Raw genomic sequence first — 8,718 nt, forward strand, 5'->3', positions numbered from 1 at the left:
ATATTCAGCTTTATGAAAGTACCAAGTAACATGCTGAAAGTAGCAATCGCTGTGATACCCCCACTTGTAAAAATGTTTCTTATCCAAAAAATACCTGCTGCCTGACAACAACTATATACTTGTTTCATGGGGAAAACATGATCAAGGTAAAAAATGAAAAGCAAACAAGAAACAAGCTTAACATATATTGCTTAAAGGATTACTGCACATGATATGGACCACACATGATAGATTGGCATTCTGTTTAGTTTGCAGGTAAAGCCTGTAATGAGCTTAATATAATGTAATTCTGTCCTTTATTACAAATACTGCCATATGAATTTCAATAACCAAGGCTTATACATTATCTGTTTATGCAAGTATTCTCTGCATGGCAACAACAGAAAGGCTTTCAATGTTGGCAATACTGCTTACCGTATAACCTTGTATATTTATAGATTTAATTGCTTCCCATTAGGGAGGCACCTGACATCTGGGGCAAGACAAACTGATGTAATGGCGTCGGCTGCACGTTTTATTCCCCTGATGACCTGATGTCACGAAGAAGGGACAGCAACTGACGCAGGACCCAAGACTTTGTTAATCAGGCCGACTGAGGGCTACTGCAAGCAGATAACCCAAATGTGATGACTGCATCAGTGAATACACTCAAACATCTACATTTATGGTAAGTGTACACAACTGTACTTTCTGTTTGTGAGACCTTCTTCTGTGTTGAGGCCTCCACAAGGAGAAAACCTCAGAGACAGTAGTCTGTGAATCAGAAAAGTTTAATTTGATGGGGAAGTCTTATCTCAGATGTTTTCCCCATCCCCTTAAGCCATTTGGAATCACAAACTATGTTTTCTATAATAAGTAAAAATGTAAAATGAAATGGTTGAACTCACAGTAAATCAAGTGGTAAGAGAAGCGAACAAATATATAAACAAATATATAAACAAAAAACACTTGAACCATGCTGAAATCACTGAAGTCAATGCAAATTTATAAATTTGCATTGACGTCAGCAATTTCAGTGTGGTTCAAGTGGTTTTTGTTTATATATATTATTTTTCCATAATAAGTTGCATTTAAATGACTATGTACAAACATGCTCCTGGTGAATAATACAATGGAGGACAACATTTTCATGAACCACAAAGATAAGCATTAATATACTGCGGTGGTGGTGCTGTGGTAGCATTGTCACCTCACAGTAAGATGTTGTCCTGTTCATTTCTCAGCTAGAGTGTCTGCTGTGTGGAGACATGCATGAATATGGACGTACCTTCATTGAAGTTTGTGCGTCAGAGCTGGCAACTCGGTACGTAAAAATCTACTGCCGATCATTAGCAGACAGGAGTTCCGCTGTGGCGACCCCTAACTGGGAAAAGCCAAAAGACACAACAACAACAACAACAACAAAGTTAAGCATTAATGTATCAAATCATTATCCTTCACTGTCATAGTTAGGGCTTCATCTGTGGTAAAACCTACAAGCCTATTTAGAAGCAAATGGACTTTATCTAAAACTTGTGTCACCTGTTTATATGTGTCTCTTTCTGTTGTTGTGCCTTTCATAGGCCACAGTTGTACAAATTCTTCCACCATAGCAACATTTTCCATTTCACCTCTAACAAAGATAACAAGGTAAGTTTCATATAGCCACAAACTATATATTTTCTAGAAAGAAGTATCCAATATGCATCATTATATCTCCAAAAGCCAACACAACTAAAACAATAATGGGCAAAATGGCTTCAAATAAAATTTATCTGAATGGGGGCCATAGGAGTGGGTCAGGAGTTTATTTTATCAACAAGTAGGCATGAAGCACAGAATCAGTTTTGAATGGGGATACCAATCAATTTATCAACTGCAGTAGGCATGCACAGTAAAACATGCACAAATACCATGTGCACACCTGTAGGGAATTTTGGACGCCTGCTCATTCAATCATTTACACATATTTGTGATGTGGGAGGAAACAACACTGGCACAGAAGGATGGACAGAGACTCCACACAGCCAGAAACCAAGCCAGAGAACACAGTCAAATTAATAGGCTCTGTAGTTTTATGCAAATTTCCAGCATGCACTTGTCCCACTCAGATCTATAAAACTAGAACTTTATTCAAGTCTGCTACTTTAAAATGCTCTCAACAATGATTATGGAGCTATCCAGAGGCTATGTATACTATTATATATATATACTTATCTACTGAATGTGTGCTTCAAATGCATATCCTAGCTTGCAACACACACACACACACACACACACACACACACACACACACACACACACACACACACACACACACACACACACAGTGACAGATGGTAAGAATAAAACAAAAAGAAAACTTCTCACACATTCTTATTCACATGCTTTGACTTGCTTCTGTATTTACTGTGAATAATATTAATAACCTACTAGCTCATCTGACTTCAGTAATTATTATTGCCATTTAAATGCCACAACTCTACCTTGCAACATCAGTTACTATGTATATAAAACATTGAAAATTAGCATGCAGACTTGCGCTTTCTTTATAATAACATAACCACACCTTATAAAAGTAGTTGCCTACACTTGTATTTTACTGCAGTTCACACTTTTGGTAGGGTGTTCTACCATTTAAGGACACTACATCACATGGCTGGCAGTATCGGTTTGAAAAAAGTAAGGTAATTATTTTCTAACAAATTCATCCTATAAACATACATTTGAATTCTTCTGTTCAGCACTCTTTGTACTGAGCCCTGCACATTCAAATCTCACCAGCTGCCCTATTATGCATCCTGAAAGCACTCTTCCTTCCCAGCTGGGAAACTAACAAACAACATTTTCTTCCATTACCACTACATAATGTCATCAGACTTGTTCTTCAATTAGCAGTATACCAGTTTTGTACAAAGCCGTGGCCATAAAAATCCACCCTTGCCACCAACTGTACCACACCAAAAAAAAAATAACTAGCCACAACATTGTTATCATTTAGCATGCTACACTGCCTTACCTAAATATTCTATGCCCAAATAATTAAATAAAAAAGGGGCAGAACATAGCATGTTACAGCTCAAGCCAATATTCTATATCAGACCCAAATAAATAAGCAACAAGAGGCAGACCACTGCATGTTGCATCTTTCTTGATATTCCATACAAGCTCTAGATTAATAAATAAAATGAAGCAGAGCACTGCATATTGCATCTCACTCCAATATTCTATACCAGCTCTAGATAAATAAAAATATGGTGGAACATTGCATATTTTATCTCTCCCTGATATTCCACAACAGCTATAGATAAATGAATAGAAAAGACTCAGAACACTGCCTATCATATATTGCATTGATATTCTATGCCAGTTCTAGATAGATAGATAAATAAATGGATAAATAGAGGCAGAACATTGCATATTGCATTTCATCTTGACTTTCCATATCATTTCTAGATAAATAAATAAAAAGAGGCAGACTATTACATATTGCATCTTGCTCTGATATTCCATGCCAGACCAAGACAGATAAATAAATAAATAAAAAGAGGGAGAACAGTGCATATTGCATATAAGCTCTAACTTACTAAACAGAGGGAGATCACTGCATATCACATCTGGCTACTATATTCCATACCAGTTCCAGATCAGTAAATAAAAAGAGGCAGAGCATTGCTTATTGTGTCTCCCTCTAATATTCCACACCAACCCTAGAAAAATAAATAAAAAGAGACAGAATATTGTGTATTACAACTAGCCCCATTATCCCATGCTAGATCCAGATAAATGTATTCAAAGAGGCAGACCACTGTATTTTGCATCCTGCCACGATATTTATTTATCTGGAGTTGGAGGGAAATAAAAAGTAAGAGGAAAAACATTGCATACGGCATAACATCCGAGAATGCAGTGGCACCTTTTTCAATTCTAGTGGAGACTGTATTAATTCCATACAAAAATGAGTTGATTTAGTTTGAAAACCAGTATAAACAATGCTTTTATTTTACAAACACTGTTTTCAGTTCCTTTATACAGTATATTCTGATATTCTCCACTAAGAGTTTGGAAACAGCACACACACACACATTATGTCATAGTCACTCACACACATTTTCTCTCATACACACACACACACACACACACACACACACACACACACACACACACACACTCACACACACACACACACACACACACACACACACACACACACACACACACACACACACACACACACACACACATGCATTCTTTCATACTCCCACTCACGCACACACAAACACACACACATATACATACACACATCTTCACCTACCTGTTTCATGCACAGAACATAATCCAGCCAGCGACCAACCAACAGAATACATCCGAAGCCACATAATCCATGTCCAAATCCATCTGCATGACACCCATCCAGCCAGTGACCATTTGCAGTATAAATCACGAAGCCCGTGCAACAAAATCCCTGTGAGAGCTCTCAGCTCACCCCTCATTGGCCCTGTCTGCAAGGGAAGCAGTCCGGAGCTCCTCTGTTCTGTGCGGTCGTTGACCGCACAGATTCCTAGGTATCCTACAGCACAGGTTGCTGGGTACCTCTTTCTCTGCATCCGTACTGCTGATAAAAGCAGCCTGAGTGGATTTTTTGTTTCACAGATTTTTTTTCATTGTTTTTTCTAGGGGGGAGGGCTGCAGACCGGCAGTCTGATAGCATGAGCCACCCCTGCCCTGAGGTAGTGGGTGCAATAGACTGCACGCATATACGCATCAAAGCACCAGCCGGTGAGCGAGGTAGGGCCTACATTAACCACAAGGGCTTCCCCTCCATCAACTGCCAGGTCGTGTGTGATGCCCAGAGCATAATAATGAATGTGTGTGCTGCCTGCCCTGGAAGCTACCATGATTCCCATATCTGGCATCTGACGCAGCTGTACCAGACATTTGCCAATGGGGACATCCCACATGGTCACTTGGTGGGGGATACTGGCTATGCACTCGAGCTGTGGCTGATGACACCCATCTGAAATGCACACACACCTGAACAGGAATGCCATAATGAGGCAAACGCACAAACATGAAATGTGATCGAGCATGTGTTTGGGTTGCACAAGTCACGGTTCCGGTGCCTGGACACATCTGGTGGAGCCTTGCAATACTCACTAACTACATGTACCCAAATTGTCATGGTATGTGCTATGCTACATAATATGATCCTGTGAAAACAGCTGCAGCAGGACCAGCATAGGCCTGGCCCAAACAGCCCCCCACCAGTGCCAAGGCCATCACAGGCAGAGCGTGACTCGGAGGAGGAACAACCTGAGCCTGCCCCAGTAGGCAGAAGGAGGCGTGCCCAGTATGCCTTGGCCTTAGCAAAGAGGCAATGCATAGCACATACACTGGCTCAGTAGGAACCCTGGAAATGATACCTCTCTCTGACTCACACATATAGTAAAAGAGATGCCTAACTTGACACTACCTGTTTCCAAACATGTATAGGGAGTGCAGTATGTGCATCTGACATAGGCAGCCCTGCAGCACCACCTGAGGCATGAATGCCATGTGTTAAACAATGTAAGGTAGTGCTAAACAGCATTTACCACCATGTAGTATATGCAAACTTGATGACCTTGAGTATCATCCTACCCTCACCAAACATGAGGCCACAGTATGAAGACAAGATAATCAATTACAACAATTGGCTTAAGTATTGGTGTCAGTGAAAGAGGATACAATGCCTGTCAGCCTGGGATGTCATGCTCGACAAGACATGATGCTTCGCTAGGGATTGATTTCACCTATCACCTGTGGCCTTTTGGATATTGCCAAAGGCTCTTGTCACCCCCATAGTGCCTTTTTTAGGTAAGGCTCAAAACACAAACCCACCTCCATAGGTATCACAAGGGATAAGAAACCATAAGTAATGCTACTCAATGCTAGAAGTCTAAACTGCAAGATGCATGCACTCCAAACTCTCCTCAGCATGGAGAATGTTGATATCTGTGCAGTAACAGAAACCTGGTTCAAGGATCCCAAGAGCACCCTAGCATTAACAAGTTACACCTCATACCATGCTTTACAGCTGCAAAACATGGAATAAACTACTAAGTATCAATATTTTTCAAAGATACCCACACCCCCAGGTTGGTGGCACAGCATGAAGCATCGGAGACTATCCATGTGCAACTAACAGTGGCTAAAACCGCCTTCCAGTTCATAGCCTGCTACAGACCACCCTTCTAAACGCAGGAACCACACTTGGCTGACTGGAGAACACATGAAAATATGAAGGTCTCCTCAAACACCATTATATTGGATGACTTCAACTACCGAAACATAGACTGGGAGCATTACCCTAGCCCCAACACCCTAGCCCAAAGGTTCCCAGAATGTATAAACCAAAATGCTATGGAACAACTTGCTACCACTCCCACAACAGGGGAAAACATGCTGGACCTGATCATCACCAATATGGGGACTCTATGCCCAAGACCAGAAGTGTATCCCTCACTGGTAAGATCAGACCAGGGAGTAATCTCACTGGATATTCACATCCCAGTCCCAGCCCATGGCCAGAAAAACACAGTGAAAATTATTCACTAAAGCAAATGTCACACTACTCAAAACTGTGGTGGAATCCTTCACAGCCCCTGTGCCTGTGGAAAATATGGCCCAGACCTCACAACCCTTTATAAACGCATTCTATGAGCACCTTCACGTATGCATGGATCATGCAATCCCAAATAAAACCAAGACCCAATCCTCCAAAGCCAGGCATCCTGTCCGGTGGACCCCAGCCATAAACAAACCATACAATACAAGGAGGAAGCTACTATATGATAGATCAAAATCCCAAAAAGGGAAGGCATCTCTGATCAGTATTATTGAAAAACTACGGCCACACATAAGATCATCTAAGGCCATCTTTGAGATAAAAATTGTACAGGACACCAAGGATAATCACAAGGCATTCTTTACTTATGGTAGGAACCTGTGTGGGAATCCCCAGATATGCTCAGAAATAGTCCAAAATTACATACAATACACCAAACCCACAGACATTGCCAACATCTGAGCTGACAGGTTCAGTGCAAACTTCTCCCCCCGCATCCCCACCAAAAGGGCAAATATCTATCCCAGCAGAGTGCTGGCCCCCTGACATCGCAGATGCTCAGGTAACAGCCAGCCTCTCCAAAGCAAAACACACAGCATCAATAGAACCAGACGGTGTCCTGGGCTGTGTCCAACATGAACCCCAAGAAGAATTGAACACAAACATAAAACCACTGTTCAGTCTCAGCCTTGCCACAGGATATGTACCCAAAGAGCAGTGTACAGCAACAGTGGTCCCTCTCCACAAAGGTGGTGCCTCAATGGATACTGCAAACTATCACCCCAGAAGCCTGACTAGCTTGGTCTGCAAAGCTATGGAAAGGATCATCATGGACCTCAGAAATAAACATATTGGGGACCTACAGACACTGGATCCTACCCAGTTTGGCTTTGTTAAGGGCAGATCCTGCCTCTTAAACCTGGTTGAGTCATTTGAAACAGTCACCAAGGCCATTGACGAGGGGAAGGTGGTCCACACAGCCTACCTGGACCTCACAAAAGCCTTCCATACAGTAGCCCACTTGGTCATCATAGATAAGATCACCAGCTTCAATATAAACCCCTATGTCACTAGATGGGTTGCAAACTGGCTCAAGGACAGAACCCACATGGTCAGAAATGCTGGAACCATGCCAGACCCCAAACCAGCTACAAGTGGCATCCCACAAGGCTCAGTCCTGGGACCTCCCTTGTTTGATAAATATTTCATATTTCTCAGAGGTACAGGCCAACACAGAAGGACTGTTGGTGAACAAGTTTGCAGATGACTGCAAACTGGGTGCCATAATTGACCCTCCAGCTGACACAAGCATCCTGCAAAAGGGCCTCATAGAAACAGACAACTGGTGCCAGAGCCATGTCCTCAAGCTAAACGCAAAACAGTGCATAGTCCTCCCCTTTGTCAAAAACTAAGTGCCCACATATAACCACATAGGTGGTAACCCATTAAGTATGGAAGAAATAATAAGGGACCTGGGGACCCAAGCTGATAGCAATTTCTCATTCGATAACCACATGGCCAAAGTGTTTAGAAAAACATTTCATATAGCCTACCTAATCATGAAGGTATTCACATCTACATCAGGGGAGGTCATCGTGCCTCTTAACTCATCCCTAATCAGGCCCATAATGGAGTACAATGCCCCTTGTGGGATGTACCTTATCAGACACCTGCAGCAGCTGGAAAGACCACAAAAGTACCTCACCAGGAGGATCAAAGGGCTCAAACACATGCCATTCACTTCCTGGTTAAAGAAACTGCAGCTACACTCAGTGGCATACCATCTGCCCAGAGGCAATCTCTGTCTGATGTATAAAGCCATGTACAACCTGGAATCAATGGACATGCTGCACCTCGGAAAATCAGAATCCCATCAAGCTACATGCTCAAGAGACCTGAACCTCAGGACTGAAATAAATAGGACATGCTGGAGTGACAGATTCATAACCCAGAGGCTCCCCCAACTCTTGAGTAAACCCCCACTCCAGGTTAGCCAGAATCCCTCATTGACTCTCTTCAAGTGGAATCTTGATGAGTGGATGGGAGATTGTAGGTTTAACCTGGGTATCACTTCTATGTCACTGTTAGACAGAGGCACAGTATACTAACCTTGAAAAATGTCATGGCAAACT

Source organism: Protopterus annectens, chromosome 1.part0 (genome assembly GCF_019279795.1).
Source record: "Protopterus annectens isolate FY-2018-M chromosome 1.part0, PAN1.0, whole genome shotgun sequence".
In the NCBI taxonomy this organism is placed as follows: domain Eukaryota; kingdom Metazoa; phylum Chordata; order Ceratodontiformes; family Protopteridae; genus Protopterus; species Protopterus annectens.